This window comes from Mixophyes fleayi, chromosome 4, assembly GCF_038048845.1.
Source record: "Mixophyes fleayi isolate aMixFle1 chromosome 4, aMixFle1.hap1, whole genome shotgun sequence".
Lineage (NCBI taxonomy): Eukaryota > Metazoa > Chordata > Amphibia > Anura > Limnodynastidae > Mixophyes > Mixophyes fleayi.
Window position 1 is genome coordinate 62,102,612 of NC_134405.1, and position 11,872 is coordinate 62,114,483.

Sequence of the window (11,872 nt, forward strand, 5' to 3'; positions counted from 1 at the left end):
GCATTGCTGCTCACATGGAGGATACCCATGTGCTAATTCAACCTGTACGTGTGATTGGAACAGTATGGATGACAGGGAAGACTGTGTTCTCTGGGCCAGACAATACCAGAGGGATTGATGTTTTACATATTAATCACATTCCTGATCTAAAGAAGTTGTCAGAGATACGAGACCCACCATTATAGGGAGATAAATGTGGTGGATTATTTTTATAGCATTTGCATTTTATTTACCAACATTTTAAGATTAACCTAAAAAATATCAAAGCCATTGTGACCTTGTATTATCCTTCATAGCTATAAATAAAGTAATAAAATCTGGGAGAGGGGGGCACTACATGGCCTAGATCTCAAGAGAAAAAGCAAAATGGGCACACAACCTAAGCATACTAACCCCCAAAGGCCTCAACAGACTTCAACCTGGGGACACTTCTCTGTAATTACTAAGAAATAGTTCTACTGTTCATTTAATAATCTAATAAAAAGGTAAACAGGCGTTCTATTTATCTCTTGTAACTCTTAAATGAATTTACTATATCATCATCAGCTATTTTTATAGTGCCACTAATTCCGCAGCGCTGTACAGGGAACTCACTCACATCAGTCCCTGCCCAACTAGAGCTTACAGTCTAAATTCACACATACACACACACGTCAATTTAATAGCAGTCAACCTACTAGTATGTTTTTTGAGTGTGGGAGGAAACCGGAGCACCCGGAGGAAACCCATGCAAACACGGGGAGAACATACAAACATATAAACCATTCTTCCTTACACAAGCTTTCGGTCTTTTTCCCTCCAAATGTTAAAAAATTAGTGACGTGAAAAAAACAGAGCGTCGATCTGAAAAAACACTACCAATAAATAAAGTAAGACCCCTCTGTGCCTCCAGTGCCTCCTCTTTACCCCTCTCCTTTGACTCAGTGCCATTTTAAAGTAGCCAGTGGTGACACCCTCCAAACATGCCATCATATTAGCTAGCATGGACTCATCAATGGGCCTCTACCTATCCTCTGCCACCAGCTGTTCCCTAGCCCATCCCTTCAATGCTTTCCGAACCAGAAACCCATGTTAACCTTGTAAGTTGGAGTAAAAGGAGATGCCCGCTAAGGCTGTGGACATGGCTACCTTAAACTTACCCCATTGGAAACAGTCATAGATAAAGGCAGACATACAGTGCTGCAGCATTTTACCTCCCTGTCCTTGAAAGCCAACCAGTCTCTCCAAACTGCACCATACATCCTGTGCGTGGTTAGAGCCAGGGATTTATCTGATATGCTAAGCCAGACTGACCATCTGCCAAACATATGGGGGACATGGCACACTGGTAACCGTGGCGTGGGGCACCAGCCCTCTGCACCTATCCCACTGAAATCTGGACAGGGAGTCAGCTATAGAATTCTCAACCCCGGAAACAAACAGCACGGAAATCAATATTAAAATACAAACATCGCAGCACGAACTGAAGCAACAACCTGATAGCCGGAGGGGATGAGGCACATTGATTGTTAATAGCCTGGACCACCCACATGTTGTTGCACCAAATATTATTGATCTGTCCTGAAGGCTCTCCGTCCAGAGACAGACAGCTATGTGACCTCTGTGGCCACACATAGGGAGAAGGAGGTAACCGCGGGCACTAAAAAGAAAGGGGTCTGGTCCCGGGAAAGGGTCCAGCCGCCAACCACACTAGGTGTCCTGTGGCTGCCATTTGGCCCGGGGGGGAACATAAAAGAGGGGGTTGGAAGACATGCTTCCCCCTAATTTGGCACTGTGTTGGGTTGACCGGATAAAGCAGAGTTCGATCGCCCAGTGATTTAAAAAAAAAAAAAAACAGACGGCCTACAGTTGGCCTCATTAGGCCACCGGCCTACTGGGAGAATTCCTGGTAAGGCTGATGGCCAATGCGTCCACGAGTACAATTAATATTTTTTTGTATTTTGATTGTAATTATCGCTGTAATTATTATTATTCCTGTTTCCCGAGTATTTAAAATGCACTCATAAACATTTATGAGCTTACTAAGAATATCATAAGAAGAATTGTAGTTCCTCTGTGACAGTATTGCATGTGATATGCTTAGACCCATGTGTTAATAGAAATTGTAATATGTTCTCCCAGCACTATTATCTGGCATCTGAGTTGCAAACTATGGCTATTGAAGCATAAGTTCTGTGATTATTATTACATCAAGAAACCAACAGTACAAAACAAAAAGTTTATACCCTGTGCATAGGCAAACCCAGGGGGCTTTCCTAGTGTCTGGAAACCCACCTTCCAGCCTAGGGCACTGTATGCTTGAGGTGGCTGGACCCTGCCCCCGGTAACAGCCACCTTGCAGCTTGTGTGCAGATCGTTTCTGTCTGCACTGTTCACAGTTATCTCTCCCCTGCTGTGAGTGCACGCCCCTCCCCCCCCTGCTGTGTGTCCCCGCCCCCCCCCTGCTGTGTGTCTCCACCCCTCTCTCCCCTGCTGTGTTCCCTCCCCTCTATCCCCTGCTGTGTGTCCCCGCCCCTCTCCCCCCTGCTGTGTGTCTCCGCCCCTCTCCCCCCTGCTGTGTGTCACTACCCCTCTCTCCCCTGCTGTGTTCCCTCCCCTCTATCCCCTGCTCTGTGTCCCTGCCCCTTTCTCTCCCCCTGCTGTGTGTCCCCGTCCCTCTCTCCCCTGCTGTGTGTCCCCGCCCCTCTCTCCCCTGCTGTGTTCCCTCCCCTCTATCCCCTGCTCTGTGTCCCTGCCCCTTTCTCTCCCCCTGCTGTGTGTCCCTGTCCCTCTCTCCCCTGCTGTGTGTCCCCGCCCCTCTCTCCCCAGCTGTGTGTCCCCATTCCTTTCTCTCCCAATGCTGTGAGTTCCTGCCCCTTTCTCTCCCACTGCTGTGTGTCCCCGTCCCTCTCTCCCCTGCTGTGTGTCCCCGCCCCTCTCTCCCCAGCTGTGTGTCCCCGCCCCTTTCTCTCCCCTGCTGTGTGTCCCCGCCCCTCTCTCCCCTGCTGTGTGTCCCCGCCCCTCTCTCCCCTGCTGTGTGTCCCCGCCCCTTTCTCTCCCCTGCTGTGTGTCCCCGCCCCTCTCTCCCCAGCTGTGTGTCCCCACCCCTTTCTCTCCCCTGCTGTGTGTCCCCACCCCTTTCTCTCCCCTGCTGTGTGTCCCCGCCCCTTTCTCCCCTGTCCCCACCCGTTTCTCTCCCACTGCTAATGTAAGTGGGGGATTTAATGTATAAGTACAATAGGTCCTTTGTAAACATAGGCTTGGAGGGACTTAAATATAGGTGTGGGGGAGGGGGGAAAAGGGATTTTAATGTAAGTGTAGGGGGGTATTTTATGTGATGTGGATGGGTGTGAAATATTAATTTCATAGTAGGTTGAAAGTGGGAACTTTTAGTTTATTGGTGGGGTGAAGAATGTGGATATTTAATTTAATAGTGGGGTTATTGCGGACCTATTAATGGTGGGATGATGCGACTAGTCATTTAATGCTAGGGTGGTTTGAGTGCTATTAATTTAATGTGTGGCTGACTTTGGGGAGAAGAAGAGATATTTCTTAATAGTGAATGCTAATTATGTAATGTTTGGGAGGTGAGAGGTTTATTTATTAAATGTAAATACTATTAATTTAATGTTGGGGTTGTTTGGGGGGAAATGGATCTTTTTATTAAAGGTGAATGACATTAATTTACTGTCCGGGTTGGTTGCGGGAGGCCTAATTATTAAAACCTAACAGTAGTGCACACGGCATTGCCTGTGTATATGATGGGGAGTTTGTATGTTCTCCCTGTGTTTGCATGGGTTTCCTCCGGGTGCGCCGGTTTCCTCCCACACTCCAAAAACATACTGGTAGGTTAATTGGCTGCTATCAAATTCACCCAAGTCTCTCTCTCTCTCTCTCTCTCTCTGTGTGCGTTAGGGAATTTAGACTGTAAGCTCCATTGGGGCAGGGACAGATGTGAGTGAGTTCTCTGTACAGCGCTGCGGAATTAGTGGCGCTATATAAATTGATGATGATGATAGGAAGATTTGGAGAGCAGTCAAGCACTGTCTAAAATTATAACCACGCCTCCATGCATGCTGGTCACGCCCACTGGCGGCAGTATTTGTATCTTTATAAATACTGTGTTTGCCTCCGCTGTGGTTGATAAAAACTAGAGATGGGCGGGCTCGTTTCCCGAGATCCGAACCCGCCCGAACTTTGCCTATCCGAGTACCGAGCCGAGCAGGCTCAGTACTCTCCCGTCCGTTCGGAATCGAAATCGAGGCAAAACGTCATCATGACGTCGTCGGATCTTGTGGCTCGGTTCTCGCGATATTTGAAATACATAAATACCCACCTCCACAGCAATCCATCGCCATTTGACAGAGGGAGAGAGCAGGGTTAGGTCACAGGCTGTATTAGAGCAGGGTCAGAGCAATAATTGTATACCTTATTCTTCCAATTATTATTGAAATTCTGCTACCAATTCTATTAGCAATTGTTAGAGCAGGAAGAGAAGAGGAGGATAGAGGAGGCATTTATTTCAATATTTAGCACTACAAGTGCTTTGGGGTGTCCCATATTCCCCAGTGTGAAACAATAATTTTTCTGGCTGCAAAAAGTCATATCTAGCAGCAGTATCTATAGAATATTTTGCACTACAAGTGCTTTGGGGTGTCCCATATTCCACAGTGTGAAACAATAATTTTTCTGGCTGCAAAAAGTCATATCTAGCAGCAGTATCTATTGAATATTTTGCACTACAAGTGGTTTGGGCTCATTAAAATGGATTCAAAGCAGTCCACATATGAGCAGAAGCAGCAAGCAGGTGCTGGCACAAGTCCTGATGGTAGTGTTCCCAGTACGTCATCTGGTAAAGCCTATGTAAAAGTACATAGTCTTTTTAAATCAGGGAAAAAAACACACAAATTTTTTTTACCATGTTGAAGCGAAAAAGAAGTGTAACTGAGGAAAACTTAACTGCCGATAATTTTTTTTTTGCCAACATGCCATTCTACACACGCAGTGGCAAAGAAAGAATGAGGCCTTTGCCTTTCTCTATTAGTGGCAGATCAAAAAATGTTGCTGAGCCTTCTTTTTGTACGGTCACTCGTGACCAAGTAAGACCAAGTAATTTGGAGTCTAAAAGTGGTGCACAGCTACTGTTACGAGTGAAAGCCGAGCTGCAAGAAAACAGTAAGGCATTAGAGTATAATGTATGCTCTGAATCAGAAATGACACCAATCCCTGTGGAGAGTCCATCCACCAGTGGTATGTCTAATCGTGAGCATTCTGTTTGTGTACTCATAAAGAAGGGCCCTTTTAGCAGTTTTGCTGATGTGTGCCTGAACAGCACGAGTGTAGCCGGTGATACACAAATTGAGGATGCCACTTTGGAATTAGAAGAGGATGAGGGGGAGATTTGTGTAGGCGAGGAGAGCGCTAATGAGGATGATGACAATGAGGTTGTTTGTATAAGTCCAGTTCTGCACCAGTGGCAGCAGTTCTGGCACATGACAAGAAAAAGGCCATTGTTATGCCTGGGTATAAAACAGAAAAATCCACTTCTTATGTGTGGAATTATTTCTAACCAAATCCAGACAACAGTTGTATAGCCATTTGTAGTGTATGTCAAGCCACAGTCAGTCGAGGGAGGGACCTTAACCATCTTGGAACCTCGTCTATGTTACGCCATTTGACGAGAGTTCATGGAAAAGTGTTAGGAAAAGCTGAAAGTTCTTCCAAAAAAATTACAAGCACTCCATCATCAGCTAGGACCCTTCGGTCACCGACATCCCGACGGCTACAAAATACACCCACAACACCATCCTCATCAATATCCTCAGTAGCGCTCGGAGTTAGCCCTGCATCCCACTTAGTAAGGCTGGATGACTCCTGCACTATAATTGATTCCTCTGAAGAAAGCGTTCGTCCCACTGCTGCTGCTGTTGCTGCTGCTGGGGCTGAATCGTCATCCCAGAGGAAGGCCAAGAAAAAGACCAGTCCTACATTACAACAATTAACTGTGAAACAATAATTTGTTAGGGGAAGCAAATATGACAGCAGTCACCCAGTCGCCAAGCGAATCCCAGACGCCATGGCTGCCATGTTAGTGTTAGATCTGCGTCCAATATCCACAATAAATGCAGCTGGTTTTTCACAGTTAATTCGAGGTTTCGTGTCCGCGTTACAGAATTCCATCGCGACACCATTTTTCCCGTAAAGCTATTTCACAATTATACCAAAAAGTGTGTAAAAATGTAGAGATTGCACTGAAAAATGCCATTCTGCCCACTGTCCACTTAACCACAGATATGTGGACAAGTGGAAGTGGTCAAACCAAAGACTATATGACTGTGACAGCCCACTGGGTTGGTCATTCGCCTTCACCAGCAGGAACAGCAGCAGCATGTACACCACTACGTAACATTTGTCACAGGCAGGCCACTCTTTGTATCACTGGCTTCACTAACAGGCATACAGCTGACAATTTGTTACGAAAACTAAGAGATGTGATTGATACATGGCTTATACCACTTGGACTCTCCCCAGGAGAGTCATTTCTGATAACGCCAACAATATAGTGCGGGCATTACAGCTGGGTGAATTCCATCACATTCCCTGTTTTGCTCACACCATCAACTTGGTGGTGCAGAGCTTCCTACAAAATCACCGTGAGGTGCAGGAGATGCTTTCAGTGGCCCGTAAAATTTCAGGCCATTTCAGGCATTCTGCCACAGCATGTGGGAGATTGCAGCAGCTCCAAGAACAGTTTAACTTGCCCTGCCACCAACTTAAGCAAGAGGTGCTTCAGAGTATGGAGGAACAGCGCAAGGCCATGCAAGCGTATTGCACAAGCCATGACATTTAGGAAAGGAGGGGGGATGTATTTCACTCTTGCACAGTGGGGATTCCTTTCAGTGCTGTGCAAGGTGCTGAAACCATTTAAAGTTATGACGTGTGAAGTGAGTGCAGACTCTGCTAGCTTGAGCCAAGTCATTCATTTAATTAGACTATTGGAAAAGCAGCTTGAGAAACTGAAGGAGGAGATGAAAGCAAGCAATTCCGCAAAATATGTTGGCCTTGTAGATCAAGTACTTAATTCGCTTCACAATGATCCTCGAGTTAGGATCTTGAACGCAGATCAATACGTTTTGGCCACTATGCTTGATCCAAGGTTTAAGACCTACATTGAGTCTTTGCTTGAAAATGAGCGAGATGTGAACTTTTGCAAGGAGCTATTGCTCAGCAAGTTGTCCGCTGAACTGGGCCTTTGCTTGACGACGTGTCCTCCTTCAGTTTCTCAAGCAGCTGCTGCTCGTAAAAAATTACATTTTCCAAAGCGAAGCAGGGAAGACGCATTTGGCAGACCAGAACACTTTAACATCTGGGCTGGTTTGAAAGATTTTTCAAAAAAATGTCTGACCTTGCCCATAACTCCATCCAATCCGAGTATTAACATGCAAAGGATGGTGGAGTGTTATTTTCAAGAGATAATTGATATGGAAATGTCAGACAGTCCCTTTCCTTACTGGGAAGAAAAGCAGACAATTTGGAAACCCATGTACAAACTTGCTTTGCAATACCTAAGCTGCCCACCCTCCAGTGTGTACTCTGAACGAGTATTCAGCACAGCCGGAAACCTAGTCAGTGATCGCTGTAGGAGGTTACTTCCAAAAAAAGTTGAGAAAAAAATGATGTTCATAAAAATGAATTACATCTTCCACGAGGAAGGCCTTCACCATCAAAGACATCCAAGCACTGACAGTTCTCTAATGGCGGATTCAAGCGGCGATGAATTGATAGTTTGTGATGATGATGTTCACACTGATGAGGGTGAGGATGAAGCTGATGACGATAACATCTTTTTAAAACTTTCTATATAAGTGTAGGGTGCAATCTACCCCCAAATAGGAAAGGGACTTGGGGCATTTCTATATCACGTACAGTCTTGAAAGGCTGCTGTTTTGGCAATTTCTCAATAAGGGTAGGGTGTCATACACAGACTGACCCCAAACTGGCTTTGTCCATTTCAACTTATATTGTACAGTCTATAACGGCTGAATTTTTTACTATTTTACTACAAGTGGAGGGGGGCCTTTAGAGACAGAAACCAAACTGCCTTTGTCCATTTGAATTTATATTGTACAGTCTATAACGGCTGAATTTTTTACTATTTTACTACAAGTGGAGGGGGGCCTATAGAGACAGAAACCAAACTGCCTTTGTCCATTTCTTTATATATTTAACTATAAGTGTAGGGTGTAATATACACCCAAAGACGATGGCTGCATTGCCAATAGGCATAGATGGAGAGGAAGACAATCTGGTTTGTGTGTAGAATTAATGACGGCCTACCAAGAATTAAACTGTTTTTTTCATAATGTATTAGCTTTACAATTACCTTACTTATCCAAGAAACAGGTGGAGCCCTAAATTCGGTTATTTTAGGCCCAAAAAAATTGATTTTTAAACAAAATTGTAAAACAAAACCAAACCAAACCACGTAAGGGTGGTTTTGCCAAAACCAAAAGCCGAAGGTAATCCAGATCCAAAACCAAAACACGGGGTTCAGTGACCATCTCTAATAAAAACAGAGATTTTGACTCCATAAAATAATGTACAGGTTTGTGTGTACATCATAAGGAGTCACCTTCCTTGCTCTGATGAATTATTTTATTGTGTCACTTCCTACCATAAATACTGAGAAATTATTAGATGAATCTATCACTCTTTTGGTAAAAAAGTACTTCCTGATGGTACCTTTCAGTCTTTTTCCCTCCAAACATGTCTCCTTATTCTAGAAATTCTCTTATTGTAAAGAATATGGCCATCGTGAACTATTAATATGTTTAATATCTTTACGTTTCAGTCATCCCCTTCTGTCCTCTAAGCAGTACAATATTTAGCATGCCCTTCACTAGTTTGTTATTTTTTTACCTTTTTGATGATATGGCCTCCAGAACTGTAGACGCTATTGCAGGAGCAGAAACTGCATTTTGTCATGTCCCTCCCTGCTCCCTTACCCACCTAAAAGGACCTATAAGTCATGTTTCCATGACAATGGCGAGAGATTCAGAAGGAGATGTCTGCAAGAAGCAGCGTATCTGGCAGGAGACGGGAAATGTTCTGATTATACATATTGGTCCTTATTCATTAAGGAAAGCAAGGCAAAAAAATGAGCAGGTTCTCTCTGAGACAAAACCATGTTACAATACAAGGGGTGCATATTAGTTTATTGTTTTGCACATAATTTAAATACTGGCTGTTTTTTCATGCAGCACACAAATACTTTATGGCTTTATTTTTACACTGAAATTTAATGTTGATGTAGGACATGCCCTATCCCAACTATAAATCTGTCCCCACTTTTTAAATTTAGCTCCCCCTTCTATGTAACAAGGTTTTGCCAAGGTGCAAAGTTACTTATTTTTTTTTGCTTTAATGAATCAGGCTCCTTGTGTATATTTGTAGTTGCAGCTATGACACGTGTCGTACTACTGTTTATTTACAAAATATAGCTTCTGAAATCTATATCCATAACTTACATCCCCTCCACAAACTGACCACGTCCCTTCTGGTCTTATGCCACTACTTCACTAGGGTCACATACTCTTTTAATTTAAAAAAAAAAATAAAAAAAAATCGGGTTACCTTAATATATGAACCCTATAATAATAAGAATACTGAGCATGATTATAATGTAAATCTTTTTATATCTACTGAAGAGTATTGCAATTTAAAATGCACTTACACGGCCAAGGGAAAAAGATAGCAAGAATAGGATTCAATATGTAAGATAATTGGAATTACAAGGTACCTGATCAATATTGAAATATAGGAACATTTTGATGGGACAACAAAAAACTTTAAAATTTGAGACTGTCCCTGGAAATTAGTGATGTTAGTAAACAACCACACCCACATCAAACAGCCACACACATATTACAGCTACTACCCAAGAGGTTTGTCACATCCACCAGCCACACCCATTTCAACCAGCTCTCCATTGTCACACCCACCAGCCACACCTGTGACATCATAATAAACTTGCCTAAATAAAAAACATTTCTGGCCACCGATCATCATTCTGGCTGAAAGCAGTAGGTAGGTAGGAAGGAAGGTGATAAGGAGGGGTTGATGTCAGGTCCATCTTATCCACTGGGCACGATGGGCAGGTACCCGGGGGCCCCAGGGGCAAAGGGGGCCATAGGTAGGGCTCTTATTTAGAATAAATAATCCTGCAAAAAAAATTCCTAAAAAAAACAAAACAAGAAAAACGTACATGCGGTCAGGTCAGGTGGCGATCCGACTCCCTACTTGTTCCCCTGCTCCGTGCTGCGCTCGCACTGCATATGTCGGGCATGATGACGTCATGCCCGACATTTTCATTAAGGAGCGCAGCACGGAGGAGCTACGACGCGAGAAGCAAGCGACAGCGAGGATTCAAAGAAGCAGACACAGAATAAGAGGGAAGAAGGGGGTGCAATCGGAGAACAGGGCGATTGAAAGGTAAGTGAAGAAGGGGTTTGATTTTTCAGTTGCTGCACTTCAAGGGTCACTGAGCGAGTACATTTTAAAAAGAAGTTATATACATATATATATATATATATATATATATATACACACACACACATATATATACACACATATATACATACACATATATACATATATAAATACATATACACATACATACATATACATGTATATGTATGTATATATATATATATATATATATATATATATATATATATAGTGTATAGAGTACAGGATATGGCGCAGTAAGGTGCGTTACCAGGGGTATATAACCCAAGTTCAGTGGAATAATAATATAGTTCAAGACAGTTCAATACTTCAATTTTCCTGGACGATCCTTAAGGACCACAGGTATAAGTCCAGTTGGTAAGCATTAAAAGACAGAAAAAAACAGGTATGAGATCAGTGTGTTAGTGATAGCCCATCACCTTAATGAACACACACCACAAGGAATAAAGGTTGCTTATCTGCATATATCTTGTCCAGAGACTGGAACACAGCTAATAAACGGCTGCTCTCTCAATGATATATAATCAGCATTTTCTCCAAGGAGGTAGTATAGTCAGCAAAACTGCATGCCTGCTCACCAGCTATACATCAGCAGCATACTGTAAACACCATAACTCTCCTCCACAGAGTGGATAGGGAAAAAAGAATAATGCACTATATGGTGTAGTATTTCAAAGAAACCAGCATTTAATAGAAAGTAACATATAAAATGCACACTCACATTGAGTAGTTATAATATAAGCTTGTCTGTAATTAAGGTAACAGATATACCATGTCCTCGGGTACAACAGGAACCTCCCACAGTCTCCGCACAGTAATTACTAATGGTATGGTGATCCAAATATAACCCAGGAGTGAATAGAATGATCCTCTACGCCTTTCGTCCCTAGCAGGACATCCTCAGGAGGTAGTATATATACATATATTTATGTGTGTGTGTGTGTATATATATATATATATATATATATATATATATATATATGTATATGTATGTGTGTATATATGTATATGTAGGTAGGGGTACTGATGCTCTGCTTTGCCTGGGGGCCCATAATGTTGTGAAGATGGCCCTGGGTGATGTGAGAGGTGGTGTATTGTGATGGGGTTGTTGTGAGAGGGGGTTGATGTGGAGGGGGTTGGGTTGATGTGGGGAACAGAGACTGCGCAAGAGCAGGTTTGCATCAGGAAACAGAGACTACACAAGAGGAGGTGTGCATTGAGGGACAGAGACTGCACAAGTGAAGGTGTGCATCGGGGGAACGGAGACTGCGATGGTGGAGGACAGCGCAGTCCTCCTCCCTCGCATTTCTCCGTCCCCCGATGCACACCTCCTCTTGTGTAGTCTCTGTTCCCCCATGCACACCTC